The sequence below is a fragment of the Abramis brama genome, assembly GCF_963993115.1.
Source record: "Abramis brama genome assembly, chromosome: 4".
Taxonomy (NCBI): domain Eukaryota; kingdom Metazoa; phylum Chordata; class Actinopteri; order Cypriniformes; family Leuciscidae; genus Abramis; species Abramis brama.
The window spans coordinates 4,150,390-4,173,893 of NC_139966.1; the positions used below are offsets into that span (position 1 = coordinate 4,150,390).

General features: G+C 39.6%; 2 long non-coding RNA genes across 2 annotated transcripts in view; both read left to right on the plus strand.

Annotated features, from left to right (window-relative positions):
• The window catches only part of LOC311081600, a 444,005-nt gene that overhangs the window by 365,368 nt on the left and 55,133 nt on the right, over nt 1–23,504 (plus strand). The gene's annotated exons all lie outside the window — the stretch shown is intronic.
• On the plus strand, nt 17,155–22,081 carry LOC311081065. Its single transcript, XR_014605793.1, has 5 exons — nt 17,155–18,383; nt 18,556–18,650; nt 18,738–18,907; nt 21,418–21,548; nt 21,785–22,081. It is a non-coding gene; the product is annotated as an uncharacterized lncRNA (long non-coding RNA).

Genomic DNA, 23,504 nt, shown 5'->3' on the forward strand with positions numbered 1-23,504 from the left:
TCAACAACACACTGCAAAGTGATGTTTTTGGTAAATATCAAACATTCATAACAATAAACAGATAAACTAACTTTTCAAATCGTCTTAGTAAAGTTTCTCAGCATTCAAATTGCTTCAACCATTGCTTCAGAGGGGTAGACAGATAGGTAAGAGAGATATAGATAGTAGGGATGTAACGGTTCACAAAATTCACGGTTCGGTTCAATACGATACACTTGTGTCACGGTTTGGTACGTTTTCGATACAGCAAAAAGAAATAAATGCCAGAGAATTTTTTAATTATTATTATTATTTTATTTATTAAAACTAACACACTTTGACCAATGATGGAGCTATAATAGACTCTTCTTAGGAGCATAAACAAAACAGCTCCTTGGAAAAAATGAAATGTAACCTATTAACCTAATATTGTAGTAGTTATAAACAAAGGTCTATTTTTAGTTCAGATTAACATTTGAGGGCAGCAATTGTATTCATAATGTCAAAATAAAACCGACGTAATGTTACTTGAAGGCATCATGCCTACTATTCCTGTCAAACTTCCATGGTTGCAGTTAGTGTTACTACAGTAAATCCATGGTGAATGTTGCTGATCTGTGGACACCGGATAGTTCATTCATGGCACAATGTTTCTTCCTGGTTTCCACGTCAGCGCTGTTTGATCCGTTAATAACGGAGAAATGTGAATGTTTCTCACTAGATCTCACAGCGATGTTATTACTTCTGTGGCGAATTCAAATGATTTATTTACTGGATCTTTTATTACCGCTGTGTAACAGTGTTGCTTGATCAAGATCGCTCGCGCTGCACTGGTCCAAACTGATGAGCGGTCCATCAACCACACAATAACGAGTAGCCCAGTTTCGTTCCGCTTACATTACGTTTGCACATTTGATGTTGGACAATGTTGTGGTCGCGCCGGCGTCTCTTACATTATGAGCGCGCTTGCCACGCGCAACGCGCCTACATTTGAAATAATGAAATTTTGGTCGGCAGGAAAAATAGTCCAACGGTTCTATGATACTTCATCACACCGGCGCTATAAGTGAAGTCAAGCTGTTTGTGTTGCCTGGATACAATTTGGGCGGACTAAACCATTTTATGATAATCGAGAGGGGGAGAGGGGCCCACGGACATTTGTGTTTCCTAAACAAATACTTTTTTTTGACACAAGGAAACAGCAAATAGAATAATTAAAAGTGAATAATTTTTATTATCAAATTTTTTTTTTAGCACCACAATTTTATTGGGGGCTTCTCTGGGCCCCCTCTTAGTCGTGGGCCCCGAGAATCGTCATCGTTTACCCCCCCTTTACAGCGCCCCAGGGTACGCTATCCGGCTCCGTCAAGGTCTTTGATGATCGTCACTCTCACAGTTCCACACAGGCTTAACTACTCGAGATCGCTGGCCGCTAGCTTGTTAGCAAAGTCCATGCAAAACACTAAGCACTAATTTCAGTCTTCGTGTGCGGAGTATGCCACTCACACTGACCTAATTATCTCCATTAAAGTGAATATAAGAGTCCTTGTTGAACACTTTCACTAAAACGGGTGCATTAGCTATATTAACATTAACCACGTTTTTCTTATCTGTAAACACACTCCCATCTCACGCGTCTCGCGATCCTCTTACACACTTGTACTTTGACCTCAACCCTGATTGGCTCATTACAAAACTTTCAGAAATAAAATAAATTCACAAAACATTTCTGTAATTCTTTCTTTCTATTCTTACCGGCATCATTATAGCATCTTCACAAATATTATTAACCAAAAAATATTTAACCTTTTAAATGTAAAACATGAAAATAAAACAATATACATTTTTCTTATTGAGCAAAATCACAACTTCTTTGCTGGTCAATGATTCTTAACTTTTTTAACCTCAAATTCTATTTATTAAACTATGAAATTATTTATTCCAGTTTATATAACTTTTACTAATGATAATGATTTCAACAGGGTTACACCCTCCCCCTTTTAAATGTCTGTGTGTCCTCATCAGACACTAATAAACTAACAAAGGAGTCATAAGGGCATAATAATTAGTGTGTCTAGTGTTTTCCTATTTTAATGACTATCCCTCTGTGTACAATAGTCAAAGGCTCATCCCTTGATCTACCAGGCTCATCATAGGTAAGTCTAATAGTTGGCTTGGCAGTTCTTTTAGGTCTAGGCTCAGATCTGGGCTGCACTCTATCCTCCTGGACCTCAGATACTACTTCTTGTTCAGACTCCGATCCAGCTTCACTGGTCTCTTCCAGAGCTACTTCTGGATCACACTCCTCATCCTCAGGTCCTGGCTTAGAGTTCTGATCAACAACTTCTGGGCCTGAATAATTTTCATGTTCTGTTTCAGGGTCATCTTCTAATTCAATTACTGGCCTAGCAGTATTGAGCACCCTCGGGACAGGCTCTCTCCGATTGCAACGGTGAGTGACATAATACTCCATGTCAGAGGATGAATCAGAAAACTCCTGTAACTCTTGAACCTCTGGTCTTGAGTCTCTTTGACTTCTCTTACGAGTGTCTGCTCTGGTCTTGGGTTTCTCAGGCGGATCAACATCCTGGTCAGTGAAAGGCATTCTCACCAGCTGTCCAATCGGAAGAAGGTGGTCCCTGTGTATAGTCTTTGTCCCGAACCTTCCATCCTCCCGCTTGATCTTGAACACAGGTAGGTTTGGCATCTTTCCAACGACAACATACGGGTCAGAACTCCACTTGCTTTCCAGTTTGTGCTTGCCTTTCAATCCTAGATTCCGGAGCAGTACTCTGTCGCCGATCTCTATGGACTGAAAGGTAACTCGGCGATCATACAACCTCTTGTTTCTCTGGTGCCGTTTGTCTGCAGCATCAGAGGCTAACTTGTAGGCTTGCTTCAAGTCTTCCTTCAGCTTTGTGACATATCGGGTGTGAGACGCCTCTTCTATGCCATCTGGGGACGTTCCAAAGCACAGGTCAACAGGAAGTCTCGCCTCTCTGCCAAACATTAGATGGTAAGGTGAGTACCCTGTGGCATCACACTTCGTACTGTTGTACGCGTGGACCAGGTAAGGCACATGTTGACTCCATGTACGCTTCTTCTCCCGGCCTAACGTACCAAGCATAGATAGCAGAGTCCGGTTGAACCTTTCTGGCTGCGGGTCTCCTTGCGGATGATATGGCGTTGTCCGCGACTTGCGTATCCCCATCAAGGTCAACAGTTCTCGGATCAGACGGCTCTCGAAATCTCTTCCTTGATCCGAATGGATCCTTGAAGGCAGTCCATAATGTATGAAATATTTCTCTATCAGCACCTTTGCCACAACATGAGCCTTCTGGCTTTTAGTTGGGAAAGCCTGGGCGTATCTCGTGAAATGATCCGTGATCACTAACACGTTACTTATGCCTTTGGAGTCAGGCTCCATGGAAAGAAAGTCCATGCACACTAAATCCATAGGCCCCTGACTTACAATCTGGTGCAATGGAGCAGCTCTCTGTATGGGGGTCTTGTGAGTGACACACTCCCCACAGTTCTTAATGTATGCTTCCACTTGCTTTGACATCATAGGCCAAAAGAATCTACTTCGGAGCAGATCAACAGTTCTTTCTTGTCCAAGGTGCCCCACGTCATCATGCATGGCCTGCATAACCATCTCCCGGAACTCTCTTGGCAGGATGAGTTGATTGACCACATCTCCGGATGGTCTCTTAGTGTACCGGTACAGCAATCCATCCTTCATTGCCAGCTTCCCAGCTTCTCTTTTCAATCTGGACAACTCAGGACTCATGCCCCCCTCCTCTGGCCAGTGCCCACTCTTGATGGCTTGGATGGCCGGTCCAATGGCTTCATCCTCTTCTTGAGCCTTTCTGAGACTCATTTTGGACATGAGCTCCAGGGACTTTAACTCCATGTGTGCTGGAAACGCATACAGGTCAGGAACACAGTGGGGAGATGCTCCAAGCTGAGCAACACAGACTGGTGTACTACGTGCAGACTCTGGGATGCAGACTCTCTGACAAATGGTTTTCACTCCAGACTGAGGTATAGTCACCCAGCCATTGTCATCCTCCTCTGACATGTTCCGGGACAACAGGTCGGCATCAATGTTCTGTCGACCTGGGCGATACTGCACATCAAACTCGTACGTTGATAGGGCTGCTAGCCAGCGATGCCCCACCGCATTGAGCTTGGCTGTGGACAGCACGTACGTCAGCGGATTGTTGTCAGTACGTACGGTGAATCTTGCCCCATACAAATAGTCGTGGAATTTATCGACTACTGCCCACTTGAGAGACAAGAATTCCAGCTGATGTATGGGGTAGTTTCTCTCTGCAGAGCTGACTTTTCTGCTGGCAAAGGCAACTGGTCTCAAGCCTCCAGGGTGTTCTTGGTAAAGAACAGCACCCAGACCCTTCAAGCAATGTATGGACGTTGTGGATTGGCAAATGCCAGGACAGGCGCATGTGTTAGACAGTGAATTATATGATGAAACGCATCTGTACAGGATTGGTCCCATCTTTCCCCGAATGGTTCTGATTCTTTCAAGTAGACTTTGTTCACATCTTGGTCATACTTCTTTCTCTTCTGAGTTGGAGCATATCCCTTTGTGAGTTCAGTCAGTGGTCTTACAATTTCAGAATAGTTCTGGATGAATCGACGGTAATAACCGCAAAATCCTAGAAAAGATTGCAACGTCTTCAAGTTTGATGGCATGGGCCATGCAGTGACAGCCTCAATCTTGTTTGGATCTGGGGCAACTCCATCTGCAGACACAATGTGCCCCAGGTACTTGACCCTTGGCAGACAGATCTGGCACTTGTCCACTGAGAGCTTCAGCCCAACTTCACCGAGACGATCTAGGACCTTGAGCAGTCTCTCTTCGTGTTCCTCAAGAGTTTTTCCAAACACGATCACGTCGTCCAGGTACACCAGCACTTGTAAGAGGTTCATGTCACCGACCGCCTTTTCCATCAACCTTTGAAAGGTTGCTGGTGCCCCAGTAATGCCTTGAGGCATTCGTTCGAACTGAAAAAATCCTAACGGGCAAATGAATGCCGTCTTCTCTTTGTCCTCTTCGGACATGGCTATCTGGTAGTAGCCTGAACGCAAATCCAGTACAGAGAACCACTGACTTCCTGTTAAAGCATTCAGCGCATCTTCAATGCATGGTGTAGTGTACTGGTCGGGTATGGTTCGGCTATTCAATAGTCTGTAATCTATGCACATCCTAATAGCCCCAGTCTTCTTTCTAACTACAACTATTGGGGATGCATAGGGGCTCCGCGACTCTGTTATGATCCCAGCCTGCAGCAGTTCTTGTAAATGCTTTCTCACGTCTTCGATATCTGCTGGGGCTAGCCGGCGTGACCGTTGACGGAAAGGGCGGGAATCAGAAAGTCGGATTCTGTGCTCCACTCCTCTTGCTAATCCCACGTCCCACTCGTGCATTGAGAAGACATGAGACTTTTGAGCCAGTTTCTTACATAATCTGTTCTTCCACTGTTCAGAGATGGGGGAGTCTCCAAAATTGATCATGCTCTCATCAAAGTCAGAGGAAGCAGTCTCCTTAGGGGGAATCGTCGCAACTGAATCAATGTGGTACACACATCCAATCACTGTTCCCACAGGTATGGAAGTTTCTCTTGAAGACTCATTTTTGAGTAGTATTCTCAAACTGTTGACATCCAATGCCCCACTGGGCACAACCATGGGATGAAAGATCACATCAGCAGGTAAGGCAGCTGCAGGTGAGGAGTCAATCATCAGGATTTCTTGAGCAACAGGCTTCCTCAGGTCGACTTTGCACACAACCTGAGTGTCACCATCTGGGGGTAAGACCAAGGGGCCTGGACCCATCCATCGGACACGGCCCGCCTCCTCCTCTTGGACCGGGACTGCAAAACCCTTTAGAGCAGGTGGATCTTCCTCCACATGAACACGAAGACCTAGTGTTCGGGTGACATCAATGCCATTATCTTTGCATTGATTTACCAAGCGCCTAACATGGCTCGCGTTGGTGCCCACAATGACAGACGTCTTATCGTCACTCCTGGGGTTAGGACATATGAGAGCTAGGACAGTTACAGTCTGACTGGTTCCTAACACCTCAGCTGGATACTCCACATCAACTACCACATAGCCACGGTAAGGGTAGCTAGCTCCAGACTCACTTAAACCCCACAGGGAAAGACCAGCTACTGGCTGAATGGGGATATCAGACAAGTACTTCTGGTACCAGGGTTCAAAAATGATTGTCACCTGAGAGCCGCTATCTAATAGAGCAGTGCAGGGTTGTCCATTAACCTTCAGCGGCACCAGGCTAGGCGGCCCAACTAACCCATCAGGAACATGCACACTCTCAGGCAAGTCAGCTGTACTTTCCTTAACGGAACAGTTAACTGCATTGGTGGTGGCATCACTTGACGGCTGGTTGTTCTTGGACAGCTTCAGAGCTTGGATAAGTCTCTTGATAACTTTAGCCTGGTTTTCTGGGCTTTGACACTTCCTGGCAAAATGCCCACTCTCACCACATCGATAGCAGAAGTGTTCCTCCGATACTTTGAATGATCGTTGTGGGGAGCTGGCTACTGGTTTGGAGGTATTCACAGCTGAAACGGCAGCTTGAGGTTCAGCTACTTTATTTGTGACTTTCTGTTGCAAGCGCTTCATTTGTTTTTTCAAAGCTGCTATCTCACTGTCTGAACTGCACTCACTGTACCCTACATTTGGGGGAATTTTCTCACTACTAACTGACGTGTCTTGTGCTGGCTTAGACACGACAGCAGCAACCAAGGCCTTTAGTTCTTTGATCTCAGACTTCAAGTTCTGAATTTCAGTCTGTTTCACATCAGCATTCTGCCTTACATTTCCACCTTGCAGGACAGGAGTTATCTTCTTTCGTGAGGCCTCATATTCCTCTTCTGTGCGTATCTCCTTCAACAGCTGGAGAAAGGTGGGGGGCTTTGCTCTTCTCTCTCTCAGACGAAGGTTAACTAACATCAGATCAGAGGCTATCGCACCACGCAATAACTGGTCAAGTCTTGCTTTATCTGCACATCCAAGGGGGAGACCATCTCTCTGCACCACCCTATTCAACGACTGTTCTAGACGTCTGAGGAAGTCAGACAGCTTCTCACCTGGTTGTTGCTGCAGTAAACGAAATGCAAAATACAAGTCTTCTCCTGACTCTGCTGTCCCAAAAGCATGCTCCAGTGCCTCTAAGCAATCTTCGGGGCTCACATCAGGATCACTGGCTCGTGCTGCTTTTACAATGTCAAGCGCCGGGCCTCTGAGACTTTCCATCAGTCTCCGCCTCTTCTCTTTGTAAGAGCAATCACACTCTTCCACCATGAGGCGTGCTTGACCCAACCAGTGGTCGAACTGCTCTTCTCCAGCGGGGGTGGGTAACAAACCGGAGAAAGTTCGTAGGCGGCGATAGCTTCCATGCTCTCCTGAGGACTTGGACGTCTTGTCCAGTAAATCACTCACAGCTCGCAGAATGGCCTCTGTTGACTTGGCAGCAGCCTCATCTTCAGGGAACAATGTGCGAAGGTCTTCAACATGTTTACCTGGAGCTTGTTGCATTCCGGACATATCAACTTGTGTACTGGCTCGTGTAGTTGCATCTGCTATGATAACAGGCCACGGCCCTCCACCATCAATAGGGAGCACTTCAAAGGGAACAATTTCGCCTTTTACTACTTCCTTACATTCACACAAGACCAAGTATTGGTTTAGTTGGCTGTTGAAAGTTCGGCCTCTGACTCGCACACGTCCCAAACACTTCACTGTTTGCATTGTCTCTTCTATTGCACTGGTGTCTACATCTTCTCGAATGAGCACCATTACTGCATGAGCCTCGTCTAATGCCTCGCCACGGCACCATCCCTTTAAGTCTGATACTAGCTCTTTCATCCGTTCCATATTAGCTTATCAGTTAGCACTATTTTAAAGTTTCAGAATGCTAATCTTCAATGTAAAATGTACAAAAACAAGAAACCCACACTAATCATCCCAGCGGGGCCTCCAATTTATGTAGCGCCTCTCTAGCATGTTTCACTATAATGAGAGGTGGCTATCCTGAGTTCTTTAACTTTCTTTTCAGTAAAATATGTGAGTTTCACTAATAAATGTATCAGTATTCAACTTGTGTGTGTGTGATTATTAACTCATTGTATGAAATACTCTTTCCCTCTAAATCACTATTTAAGCAGTACTATTTACACTTTAAACGGAAATGAAATGTCTTTCAAGTACTTTTATCTTATAAATACTTTCACATTTAACTCAAAAATTACTCATTTTCCTTAATCAACTTAAAGTATCAGTCAGTAACCACAACTGTTTTATAAAAAAGGACAGATTTAGTTAGAAAAAGTGTGTCAGAAAGTAAAAGGTATTAATAAACTCACTTTTCAGATCACAAAGGTATTTAAATTCACATTCAAACAATAGGGCCCAAGAAAATAAAATAGCCGGCAAAACTCTATTTTAAATTTGAAATACCCTTCAAATGTTCAAATGATGCAGGCCTGAATGTAGCTCGGGTACGTTGTAGCCTTAAACGAAATGGCTGCTTCACCACACAGGCCAAACAAAAAAAAATGGTACCTTACATACTCAATGTAGATGTAAGCTCACACGGACAGGATCAAAGGCGTCAGTAACAGGAAACAGGATGAAGAGAGTTGAAGAGAAGAGAAGATGGTTGACGAGGAAAGTCACATGGTTGACGATACGGGCAAAGTCCACCACTCGGTACGCTATCCGGCTCCGTCAAGGTCTTTGATGATCGTCACTCTCACAGTTCCACACAGGCTTAACTACTCGAGATCGCTGGCCGCTAGCTTGTTAGCAAAGTCCATGCAAAACACTAAGCACTAATTTCAGTCTTCGTGTGCGGAGTATGCCACTCACACTGACCTAATTATCTCCATTAAAGTGAATATAAGAGTCCTTGTTGAACACTTTCACTAAAACGGGTGCATTAGCTATATTAACATTAACCACGTTTTTCTTATCTGTAAACACACTCCCATCTCACGCGTCTCGCGATCCTCTTACACACTTGTACTTTGACCTCAACCCTGATTGGCTCATTACAAAACTTTCAGAAATAAAATAAATTCACAAAACATTTCTGTAATTCTTTCTTTCTATTCTTACCGGCATCATTATAGCATCTTCACAAATATTATTAACCAAAAAATATTTAACCTTTTAAATGTAAAACATGAAAATAAAACAATATACATTTTTCTTATTGAGCAAAATCACAACTTCTTTGCTGGTCAATGATTCTTAACTTTTTTAACCTCAAATTCTATTTATTAAACTATGAAATTATTTATTCCAGTTTATATAACTTTTACTAATGATAATGATTTCAACAGGGTTACACATCACTATGGGGGATGATCCTGGTAAAAGAGTCCCAAAGGTTGCTCTGTTCCCTCACCTTAAATACCAGACCAGAACAAAAGGGGTTATACAAATGTTGTTTAGAGTTGTTTGGGCCAATCCATGTACCCCAGGGGGGGTAGCACATGGTTTCAGGAGAGGAGAAACCAGAGCCAGAGAGGAGAAACAGGATTCTCCTAAGTTCTCAATCTTTCTCATTAAACCAATGACTGCAATGAAATTAAGACCATTTTACCAATCGCACTGCGACACTTAAAATGATACCAAACATGAAAAGGAAAAACAACATATTCACAAGATACACCATATGTGTTATATAGACATTCTTAATGAACTTTCAGTGCCTTGAGGAAGGAGAGGGGGGATGAGTTGAAGTCAAACAAGGGGACAAGGAGATAAGTTTGGGCAGGGCAAGGTTCTGTGCTCTGTCTTTGCTATCTGCTGTCCAGGGTGCATTTTATGGCTTTATTGCAGGGTGCGTTTTGTTGTAGCAAGGAAAATCAGTTCTTACACTTTCCTGTGCTAGAGCAGTGTGACATGATTTATGAGGTGAATGCATCATTAATATGCTAAATCTGAAAACGTTTTCATGACTACTAAATATTTTGTGATTTGTGCTCTCAACTCGCCTGTAATTATTAGTCAGTGACTTTTACAAAACTACCCTAATTATAGTAAAAGTACTATTGTACACTAGCCTACTGTTCAAAAGTTTGGGGTCTGTAAGATTTTTAATTCTCTTCTGCATTTATTTGATCAAAAATACAGTAAAAACTGTAATATTACAATTTAACAAAGGCTATCTGTTTTCTATGTCATACTAAACTGTAATCTATTCAATTGATCAAAGCGTAATTTTCGGCATCATTACTCCAGTTATGATGATAATTCATTTTAATATGCTGATTTATAGCTCAGAAAACATTTCTTATTATCAATGTTGAAAACAGTTTCATATTTTTTTGTGGAAACCACGATGCAGAATTATTTGATGAACCAAGTTGAAAGAACAGCATTTATATGAAGTAGTTTTTTTTAACAGTGAAAAACCCTTGACTGTCACTTTTGATCAATTTAATGCATCGATCCTTGTTGAATAAAAATATTAATTTCATTAAAAAAAATCTTACTGTCCTCAACATTTTGAACCGTTATATACACTTTTGCGTTGTTTATTGCAAAATAACTCCCGATTGTTTCTCTGTCATCTAAGCAAGGCTTCGTTTCCCAAACGTGTCTGTGAGCTCAGTGAAGCACCAGCATCGAACGCTCTCTGTGATTGATTGGTTTCGTCTTGTATCCAGATGACTAGGAGAAAAAGTTCTATCCTACACAATTATCCGCTAATATTCGCTTATTTTTCCACTTAGAAGCTTATTTTACGCACTGAATTGCGTGCTAAATTGATAAAAATTACTGGTAAAAAAAACACACATTTGGATCGATATTTTTATGTGAGGATCGATCCTTTTCGATACCACGTCAGTATCGAAGTATCGATATTTTAGGATCGATCCGCCCACCTCTAATTTTTTGATCTCATGTTTATTAAAAGATTTAAACTGACTGTTATAATATTGCTGGATCTCATGCTGCAGTAACACAGGGTTTGTGATGTGAAAATATTAATGGAACAACACAACTGTTAAATTCAAAAGACATCAGTTAATGAGGTTATTTTATGATGATTATAAAACCATCAACAGGTAACCATCATCACCTGATATCATTTCACTTTAGCTTTCTTTGCTGCTGCAAATGTGTTTGACAAACACACTGTCACAGCGGCCAAAAAAAGACAAAAGATATAATAAGAGTTAAGAGCCCAACTAATGGAAACACTGATCACTGTTATGGTGACTTCAAATGAAACACATTAGAGTTAAACCTCTGTTAATTCTCAATAAAAACTTTTGTAGACGTCTGACAGAAATAAAGTCAGTCTGGTTAGTAATAAGTGAAGCTGGTAATGCTGTTTGTGGAGTTGTTTAATCCTCCTCTGCTGAGATCTTCAGAGATTTAATGTCTTTTCTCTTCAGTTGATTTCATCTGAGGCTGTGACTGAAGTCAGTTGTAGTTCTTGTGTTTCTGCTCGTCTCTTTTTCTGTTCTCTACTGTCCTTCAGTGATTCTGCTTGTTAACAGGCTTATTAAGGCTGAAATGACTCCATATTTAATATACACAGGTTTTGTGGCTCAGATAAGGTTGGCTGTGCTCTTGGCTGATTTGTGGCATTGCTATGGCCTGCTTGTGGCCCAGATCTGGCAAACAGGAGTGATGCGCCAAAGTGCCATCATTCCACGCTGCATGTGGGCCAGATCCGCATTCCACAAGTTCCAGATGTGGGCCGGATCTGGGCCGAAACAATGTTGCTATCTGGGACAGACACTGAATAACTTTGTTACCTGTATGTGACTAAGGGGTTCTTAAAGCTGCTCATTTGTACACTCTAGGATTTGATACACTTGACTTGTGGTTTAGTTTTCTTTAAAAGTTCTTCTAATAAGGCTAATATCCAACTAGGTGGATGTTCATGAAAATATTTTCCTAAAAAAAATATATATCCAACTGGTATATTGAACCATATTTGCACAAAATATTATTTTGTGTTAATAAAATTTCAAAATTGTGTTATATTTTCCTTAGTTTTTTGTATATTTTCTGTCCTAAAGAGCCTATATTATGATTTTATTTTATTTTACTTTTATATATATATATATATATATATATATATATATATATATATATATATATATATATATATATATATATATATATATATATATATATATATATATATATATATATATATATATATATATCTATCATAAAAGAGATCTAAAGCAATAGATATGTCAATATAATACAGTTTATCAATGTTGAGATTTATTTTGCATAATTATATTTTTTCAGCACGTTTAAATGTAAAATTTGTAATTTTCATACCTTAAGCTACCTACATGGCACTGCTATCATGCATTTTTGTGGTCAGGGGGCATGCCTGTTTTGAAAAATAAACATTAGAATTGGTGCCCTTTTTGATACCAATTTTCTGCCCACCTCACAGACTATTACAACGGAGGAGGGAAAGCCTATGTCTAGAGCTTGGTTTGCATCCCGTTTCCGCCTGCTTTGTGAATACTGCGGGCTTCCCCCAGAGCGTTATTCGGCTCATTTATTGCGCATAGGGGCGGCTACAACTGCAGCTTCCTCTACTCCCGTTTGTACCCTAAAAGCTATGGGAAGATGGTCTTCGGCAGCTTATGAACGGTACCTCCGGCCAGATACTCGAGCCATCCTTGAGGCTCAGAAAGCTATGAGTGATGCTTATGATCTGTAGTTGAAATAATCATTGCTTCAGTTACTAATGTGCTTATTTATTTTTACAGCCTTATTTGCTCTAGCTTCATTCCTCTTGCTAGCTTCTCATAGATCTATTGGCTCATTCTTTTCAACTAAATAAGATTGGCTTTTTGAAACGTTCATTTAATCCTCTGCTGGCTCTTCGATTTAGCAGAAGAGCCAGGGATGATTGCCTGGTGTGGTCTGTTTGGGGGGGGATTTGTTTTTGCTGCTTTCCCAGTTAAATGGGAGATGTCCCCAGAAGCTGCTGCTGTTCCCTGACTAGCTTTCATGGAGCTCATGAAAATGATGGGTAACTCAGAACAGAGCCATACCGCCAAATGTAACTTTAATAATAATGCAAATAAAAATTTGAATATTTGACAAATGTCTGTTATTTTTGACTCGAGTGGTCCTGACTGAATTATAACTATGCAACCGTCTACTACAGTATCGCATCAGGCAGTGCATTGTAGTCTCCCTGAGGAAAAATTTGATTCATTCGTTGCTATAGGAGAGGAAGAATTTACTAAACTCGTTAAATCATCTAAATCTACAACATGTATGTTAGACCCTATACCGACTAAGCTACTGAAAGAGATGCTTCCAGAGGTCATAGATCCTCTTCTTAATATCATTAATTCATCTTTGTCTCTAGGATACGTACCAAAAAACTTTAAGCTGGCTATGATTAAACCGTTTGTTAAAAAAAACTTGATCCTACAGAATTAGTCAATTACAGGCCGATCTCGATCTACCTTTTCTGTCAAAGATACTAGAAAAGGCAGTATCTTCACAACTATGTTCCTTTTTATAAAGAAATGATATCTGGAGGATTTTCAGTCCGGATTTAGACCGTACCATAGTACTGAGACAGCTCTCGTTAGAGTAACAAATGATTTGCTCTTATCATCCGATCGTGGTTGTGTCTCTCTATTAGTGTTACTCGATCTTAGTGCTGCGTTTGAAACTCTTGACCACAACATTCTTTTAAATAGACTAGAAAACTATGTTGGCATTAGGGGAAATGCACTAGCATGGTTTAAATCATACTTATCTGACCGTTATCAGTTTGTAGCAGTAAATGAAGAGATGTCTTATCGATCACAAGTTCAGTATGGTGTACCACAAGGCTCAGTACTAGGACCGCTGCTGTTCAATCTGTACATGCTACCCTTAGGAGATATCATTAGGAAACATGGAATTAGCTTCCACTGTTATGCCGACGATACTCAGAACTTAAATACACAGTGCCGATTAACTAAACGATGAGCAGCTGTGATGAATGTGATTAGTATCCATGGTGACTGATCAGTGGCGGGAAACACATACAAGGAAACACATGTGAGCAATGAAAACAAACTAAAAGTCTATGAACTGAATATAACTGAACATAATGGTGACACTTGCATTTTAATGCACAGTATTATTAGGGCTTACATTTTTATGGGCTGAAATTCAACATGGTTGTATATTTAAGCTGTGAATATTTAAATTCAAAACATTTCACACACATTTTCATTATTAAAAACTCAATAATCCATATTCACCGTTCAGAGTTCACTTCCAAAATATTCATTCTGTTTAATAATACAACCACGGAGCATGGGGTAAATTCATCTCTCAATGCAAATCAAACCAGCTATTAGGCTAACTGAAATAAAACCATGCCAATCTCTATGGTGAAGGGTGTGTGATGATGTGCGGCTATTTTAATTCCAAAGGCCAAGGGAACTTTATCAGGATGCATAGTATCCTGGATCCATGAAATAACTGGCCTTTAAAAATAAAAATCTGCCTGTGTCCTGAGTAATGCACCCTGTATTTTAAGGAAGAACATTTATTTATTTACGATACATTATTCATTCACAAAGAAAATTGGTGTCCTTAAAGGGATAGTTCGCCCATTTAAGACATGAAGTTGTATGCAATCCTTACCAGCACTATAGTGCATACACACTGACCCACTCTGTGGTCACCTCCCTGGTCAGAGTTCTGGCCGCTGGAAGTTTTCCAAGAAAGTAGTCTCGGTTAGTTTCCGGGGCCTCAAAACTGTGCGTTTTTACGTGAAAAAATGATATGCGTTTCAAAGCTTGATTAATTTACATCACAAAAAAACACTCCAGACAAAATTCATACCTCAGTTTTAATCGGCACTATTTTCTTTCCATTTCTATCAATCCGCGCTGCTGTCAACGTCAACGTCAACGTTAAAGCTGCAGTCGGCAAGTATGGCAGGTTGGGTCGACAACAACGTCAACAGTGCGCATGTTCCGATCAGCTGTTCCATAGTGTTTACACACCTGGGATCATAAAGTTAGTAAATAGAGCTTACCCGTGGTACTGGTACAGCAAAACTCTTTAAAATCTGTTTTTTTCTTTTTCCTCCTTGGTTGGGGATGTAATCGTCTTCGCTGAAGTGAGCACTGCACACATGAAAATCCTTGATTCTGGATATTTTAGCTCCGCAGAGTAGCCGATGTCAACCAGCCAAAGCTGTCTCATAGCTATATCCGAAACAGGAAAACGATGGAATCTGAACGGTGATCCCGGTGTTCCGGAGAATTCGGTTCCCCTGTTTCCCCCATAGGTTTCCCCTCAGTGCACCAGCGCGTGCTAAGACGAAAATCGTGACCTCATAATTCCGCGCAAGCTTCGTTCAGCGGATATTGTGCATTGCAGTGTTTTTACTATACTAGTTACTCTCTCCATCGCAGTTACATTTACCTACTCTCCGTCACAGTAATGTAAAGTTTACGTTGTTTGTTAGATAATTTGCTATTACATGCAGGTTTTAAAGTATATTCTTGTGGTCACAACCTGGGAATTTACAAGTTCGCACCATTGTTAATTTTCTACTTTTTACGTCGTTGTCATTCGATTGTGTAAACACTATGGAACTGCTGATCGGAACGTGCACACTGTTGACGTTGACAGCAGTGCGGATTGATAGAATTGGAAAGAAAATAGTGCCGATTAAAACTGAGGTATGAATTTTGTCTGGAGTGTTTTTTTGTGATGTAAATTAATCAAGCTTTGAAACGCATATAATTTTTTCACGTAAAAACGCACAGTTTTGAGGCCCCGGAAACTAATGCCGAGTTCAGACTGCACGATTTTAGCCCTGATTTTGGCTCGCCGACAGGTTTTGATAAATCGCCGACAAATGCCCGAAATCACAGGCAAATCAGTGCTCGTTCACGCAGTGTGAATGAGCAAAGACGCGATCTGAGAGAATCGCCGACGAGTCGCCGACGCCCGTGGGATATTTGGCATGCTAAATATCTGGACCTGTCGGCGATTCACAATCCTGCTGTGTGAAAGTGTTCTGACTGAAAACTACATCGGTGACGACCGACAGCCAATGAGAGAGCAAGATACAGGACAGAAGGATGTTCGGGGAGGAGTTATTGACCAGAATATCAGTATTTTAATAGATATATAGTTATATCAAACAGAATCAATCAAAGCACAAACATTTGCTTGACCAGCAGCAACAGCAGCACATTGCAAAATTATTTATTTAAACCCAACTCTCTCTTTGCAGACACACAGTCCTTGCTCCCCTCATCTTCCCAATCATTACCTCCAGCATTAACTGTTTATTTGTCTCCTTTTCGCTGCAAATCAGCGCACAGACAATTTGAAACGCAAGCTTCTTGCAGGCTATAATTTTTAATAACAATTTCAGTCTCGCGAGAGAACTCCGGTCTCACGATGCGCCTTGCCTTGCCTTGCCTTGCCTGAAATGTAGTCGAGAGTAGGCAGAGTGAGGGGAGGAGTGAAAAATGCGCAGGCAAGACGAACAGTTCTCTCTTCTCGCAGTGGATCTGACACCTGTGAGATCAAAGATGGATATCGCGGGATTCACGGGATTCCCCTTACAAAAAATAACTGCAGTACAATGAAGTACAACTGCAGTAAAACTGCAGTTCAAAGCAGTATAATTGCAGTACAATGAAGTACACCTGTAGATTTGCAGTATATCGAAGTATAGATACAATATAACTGCAGTACATTGAAGTTCAACAGCAGTAAAACTGCAGTACAACTGTAGATCTGCAGTATAATGAAGTATTGAAACCAGATTGAAACAATAACACTGATGCACTGATATGCATGTGAAGACTTTAAATGCAAAAAACCTCATCTGACTTTTTTTTTTTTTAAATGAGCTTTTTTTAATCAGGCTCCTAGGTTTAGTAATTTCACTTTGATGGCAATGAGGTCATTTTAGTTGCCATTAAAGTGAAATTATTGAACCTAAATAAAGGAGCTTTATAATGATAATAATAATAAAAAAGCTTATTTAAATAAATAAAAAACCTTCAGATTGACTTGCATCTGAAGTCTTCATAGGTCTACCGTTTATATATGTACTGCAGTTATGCTGTATTGTGTGACGAGCTTTTTCACCCGCATAAATTGCCCGCACGTGACCAGATCTTCTTCCTTCGCGCGAACGCGCAGCGGTCGTTGTCCTGACAACGAGTCTCGAGATCAGCTGATGCTCGTTACGGGTTACGGGTCAGTCAGCGTATTTTCCCGTAGTGTCTGCTCCATAAAATACGGTTTGGTTGATTATTCACTGACGATATCATTCATATACGTTCATATTCGTGAACTCTCATAATTAAAACACAAAGACATGACAGAAATACAACCCGTGGTCATTCACAAGTGGGACGGAAGAGAAGCGTTTTCTGGAAGAAAAGAAGTTCAATAAGCGAGGTTGGTCTTGTCAAGTCATTCAGTTTAGCGGTGAGTATAACGTATAATGTCCTCAAATCTGTTTATTTTAATTTTAGAGATATGTAAAAAGACTTTAAGTAACGTTATATGTTATTCAAACCGGTGTGAGCAAGAGGAAACGCGCTTACTGTAGTTTTACACTGTTTACTTTTTAGAGCTGCGTCACAACAGATTGTGCTCTGTTTGCAGCATTATTTTCATTTTTTATCACTGTACACAAACTTCAGTTTATTAATGATAATGATAATTGTACTTATCTTTGTTTTATGTTAAATTGGTATCACTTTACAATAAGAACTAACCATGAGTAATACATTTGTTACAGTATTTGTAAATCTTTGTTAAGGTTAATAAAAATACAGCTGTTCATGTTAGTTCACAGTGCATTAACTAATGTTTACAAGGGTTTAATAAAACATTAGTAAATGTTGAAATTAACATTAACTAAGATTAATAAATGCTGTATACGTGCAGTTCATTATTAGTTCATGTTAACTAATGTAGTTAACTAACGAACCTTATTGTAAAGTGTTACAGTTACATTTCTTTGGAATATCGGACATTACTGGATATACATAAAAAAATACAAGCAATTATGTTCAATAGTTAATTGACATTAATGTGCAGAAAAGGATTTTTTTTTTTGTGTGATTGCTAGTTTCAGGAAAATGCACTGGTAACAACTAAAAACCGAAGATTAAAAATGTAATCAACAGAAGATGATGGCTGCGGGGAAACAGATGCAGTCACAGTATTTAAAAATGATTGTGTCTTTCTGCTTTTCTTCAGAAATGCATGTTATTGTGCAAGTTGTGTAGACTGTCAATGGAGTGATAGAAAGATCTCAGATCTCATCAAAAAGATTATTGGATTGGAACGACGTGAGGGTGAGTAATTAATGGGGTTTTGGGTGAACTAACTACTTTAACTACTTTTACTTGGAGTGTTCAAAGCCATTATTAATGCTGACCAATTATGTTAAATAGTTTGACATTAATGTGCAGAAAAGGATTTTTTTTTTTTTAGAAATACTTTTTATTGTGTGATTGGTGTTTTCAGGAAAATGCTCTGGTAACAACTAAAAACAGAAGATTAAAAATGTAATCCAACAGAAAATAATGGCTGCGGTTAAACAAAGATACACTCAAATAACGGTAAGCTACTGTACATTCTTTATTATACCTTTTATAAACTATTATCTTTATAGTTTAGAATACATAATGACTGATATTGTACTTCAGGAACCAAGGGAATGCTGGAGGAATCAAGTGTACGAAGTCCTCCGTTTCATCAGCCATTAAAGAATTCAGACGTGAAGAGATTGAGGATTTAAAAAATGAAGTCAAAGAGCTAAAAGAAGATTACAATATTAGCGCAGATTCAGGATAAAAACCGAGAGAGAGCTGGAAAGGTAATGAAATCTAGTTCTACCACAGCAATTATTCTCAGTACTAAACATCATTTCTCAACAGTTTGCTCGTGGACTCTCTTCTTTTGTATTATAGCATAGTCTGTTTGAATACTCGATTCTGATTGACTGGGAGGTGTGCATTCAAATGATGAATGCACAGATAGTTACAGTCAGATTAATCATCATTCTGAATTAATGTGCTGCTTTACTGTAACACACACATACAGTCCCTCTCACACAGAAACATATTTCTAAGCAACAAGGTCTTAAAGGTGCCATTTGTAAAAAAAAATCAATTCATACTCCACATTCCATACCAGATGGGGGCAGTATACCTCCAGAAAGTGTGTCTACTCTATGAATATGACATCTTCAAGCTACTCCCCTTCACCTTTACCAGTGAATATGTTCATATTCGTTTTGTTCATATTACATTAATTTGACAGACAGCATTCGCTGATGTTGACCAACGTAACCAGAGCTGCCAACTATCACGCATTAACCGTGAGACACACGCAATTGACACTTTTCACACGCTCTCACAACACGCATCAATTTTCTCGCGCACAGAAAAATCGCGAAGCAAAGAGGACACGGAGACCGACAGACTAGACAGAGCAGGTTAGTTATGATATAAAAAAAAATTCAGCTCTCAGATTCTGTCAATTTTATTACGCAATTCAAACAATAAATACCGTTTTGGCGCTTGTAAATGTTACGTGACAGATCCCTAGCGCACGTGAACCGATCATCTCTACTAAAGTTAGCTAATAGTAAAAAACACGAACACTGTTGAAAGATACAGTAGGCTACAACTTACCGAAATGTATTCCTCATAAATAATATCTACCAATCAGTGTTTTTTATCAGCGTGAAGAGGTCAATAACATAGCTGGAGAACAATTATGTCAGATTTACCTCAGGAAAGCCATTTAATAAACATAATATAGGTTGTTATAATAAACAGAAATGTTGCAAGTTCGGAGTCGAACCTCATTTCTTTCATGTCCATTAGTTGTCTCCAGCGATGGAAAGCAGTGCCAATGTTTACTCTGGTTCTGTTCCTTTTTTTATCAGATTTTATTTGCGATTCCGAGCGCGTTTTATCCCTGCAGCGGGTGGGTGTGGTGGTGGTAAGGGTCTCTTGCCAAGGGCTTCAGCCATTCTTCCGCTCTCTTCCCTGAACTGAAATGTAGTAGTGGGCTGTATTTTCCACACGATTGACATCAGGTTCAAGTACGTCCACAAGCCGTGCGAGTTATTCGTGTATTGCAGTTGGGCTGGTGGTGGTTATGTTGCTCGCATACCGCCTCCCATGGCCGAAACTGGTATTACAACACCTGTCGGGCCGTGGCTAGTAATGCTATTGCTAATTCAGGTTGATATCTCTGCAGCACTATAACTTGTCATTTTTTTAATGACATCATCACCCTTATTTCTTCTCATTCTTTTGATGCGTGTAGCTCATTTTTTGGATATTTTTACCTCAATTTTTACACATGGCACCTTTAACGTTGCTGTTTTTGGAGTAATTAAACTGACAGCTTCACTAGAGTGATGCTGCACAGACACAGGTAATTCACATATGCACAATCTTTCTCTCTCTCCCTCGTTCATTCATTCAAATAAATGTAATCCAACCAGACTAATTTATCTCTGTTGCCTGAATGCTGAGTGTGCAGAATGCAAGATCTAATGACCCGTAGCCAAAAAAAACGAATGAAAATGAACTGTTAGTTTTTGCTCTTCCATCAAATTGTGCTTCACAAACGTTAACCCTTGGGCGCTGTTCGTTTGTGGTTTACACTCGGGTTGTTTGGGGTCTCCAGAGACCCCAGGCAACAAATTATAGCCCAATTTTACTCAGATTATTAATGGTTTTACTCCACATTTGTGCAGTTTTTGGAGGATTTATTATATATTTAAAAATGTATATAAATAAACAAATTCACTTAAAAGACCCACATTTCTAACTTTCATTCATGGGGATAACATGGATAATTTGACATGGTTGAGTGTATCATTTTTTTGGAAATCTGTTTTAAAAGTAAAAAAGTACTGCAGAGCTCCACTATTTGCTATATCAGTTCAAAAAATGCTAACCTTTGACGAAGTAATTTTATTGTTATAATTGTGATCTTATAATATGTAGATATGAATCCAACTGGAAAAACTTGTGAAAAGATTATTTCAGTTAGTCAAATAGCAAATAGTTGAGCTCTGCAGCGATCCACTGGTTAAAGTGATCATTTTTAACTTTTAAAACAGCATTTTCCACAAGATGGGCAAAAATCTTACACTAAACCATGAATGAAAGTTAGAACTGTGGGTCTTTTATAAAGTTAATTTTACATAAAAGGCTGTTTTTGTATAAAAAAAATATTTGTTTATTCACATAAATAAAAAAAAAAGATGCACTGGTAACATGTAAAAACAGAAGATAATGGCTGGGGTGATACAGATGCACTCCCAGCATTTAAAAATGATTGTGTCTTTCTGCTTTTCTTCAGAAATGCATGTTATTGGGCAAATTGTGTAGACTGTCAATGGAGTGACAGAAAGATCTCAGATTTCATCAAAAAGGTCTTCAGTTGTGTTCCGAAGATGAACGAAAGTCTTACGGGGTTGGAACGACATGAGGGTGAGTAATTTAACTTCTTTTACCTGGAGTGTTCAAACTTCAAAGCTATTATTAATGCTGAACAGTAAACCATAAAAAAACAACTGTAAATAGTATGAATACTTTCCACAAACACTTGCTGACACCAAGTTAAATTTAAGAGATTAACTTGCAGATTCATTTTAAGCATAATATATGCCTGTGGTGAAGAGTGTAACTGAAAGAGTTTCTCTGATTCTTTTTGTTTGTTTTTCCAGACTACATCCAAACTATTGTTTCCACATCTGAGATGAAGGCAGTTAAAAGAACCAAGTGGAATAATGAGGATAAGCTCTTCTTCAAACGCAACCTCTCTGAATAATGTAGGGGAAGATATATGCATGATTTATAAATAAAGACTTTAAATACATTGTCTAACTCCCAGCCTGTTATTTGAAGTTATATAAAAAAAGAGGTAAAATCACATTTGTTGCATTGCAGTTGTTTTGTACCTTAATTCATTATATTGCAGATGTGTAAAAATAAACTTATTCTGGTTGTATTTCAATGGTATTGTACAGCATTTTATTAGTATTGCATTCCGGTAGTATTGTAGGCTAATTGTACTTTAGTTGTATTATGTATTGCAGTAATACCACAGTTATATTGCAGTATTATTGCAGTACTACCACAGTTATATTGCAGTATTATTGCGGTAATACCACAGTTATATTGCAGTATTATTGCAGTAATACCACAGTTATATTGCAGCATAATTGTAGTACTACCACAGTTATATTGCAGTATTATTGCAGTAATACCACAGTTATATTGCTGTATTATTGCAGTAATACCACAGTTATATTGCAGTATTATTGCAGTACTACCACAGTTATATTGCAGTATTATTGCGGTAATACCACAGTTATATTGCAGTATTATTGCGGTAATACCACAGTTATATTGCAGTATTATTGCGGTAATACCAGTTATATTGCAGTATTATAACCACAGTTATATTGCTGTATTATTGCAGTAATACCACAGTTATATTGCTGTATTATTGCGGTAATACCACAGTTATATTGCAGTATTATTGTAGCACTACTACTGAGTAAAACTGCAGTTGTACTCCAGCTATACTGCAATACTGCAGTTTTTTCGTGTCCAAAAAACTGCATTTTCTATATGTAACAAAAACCGCAGTAATACTTCTAAAAAACTGCAGTCATTTTTTTGTAGATCACGCTTGTGCACAGTGTTGCTAATAAACTGGATGGAATTTAAGTTCTTTTGCTTTTATATGAAAATAAATTTAATGAACAAGACACCCAAAGTAGCCTACTTATTTAATTCAATTCCAATTTACATTTTTCAATCTTTTTTTCTTTAATACAGACATATGTGGTTTTTTTTGTTTTGTTTTTTTAATTAAAATTACATTGCATAACCCATAGAGATCGCACTGTCAGATAGTTTGGGAATATTCACACATAACGTATACACATAAAACATGATATCAGAGTTTTAAAATCAAACATTTTAAAAGTGAACAATACATCACTGTTGTTTAAACCAATGAACATTAAGCTGTGTCGTCAGCAAGTCGTTTCCCATCATGCTTTTGATCAGCGCAGTCGGTGGAGAGCAACTGCGCGCGACTGCAGAATCCGACACGTGCGCCTTGCGCTCGCGAGAGATTTTTGACATACGTCAGCATTACATCAGAGCAAGGCGGACCGCACTCGGACACATTTCTAACCGTCTGTGTTAAGTGCGCTTGTTTCTCCTTGCGCGCTGATGCACTCATCCTGTTGACATTTCCGAATGACTTCCTACAGTTGCTTAATAGAAGCGGGCTTTCCACACAAACAAACGTACATGTGTCATTAGTATGAGAAAAAAATGGGATTTTAACTGTCGGTCTCGGGTCGGGCTCGGACATAAATATATCTTTATGTCTGTCGGACGCGGGTCGGGTTCGGTTACTGCTCTGTC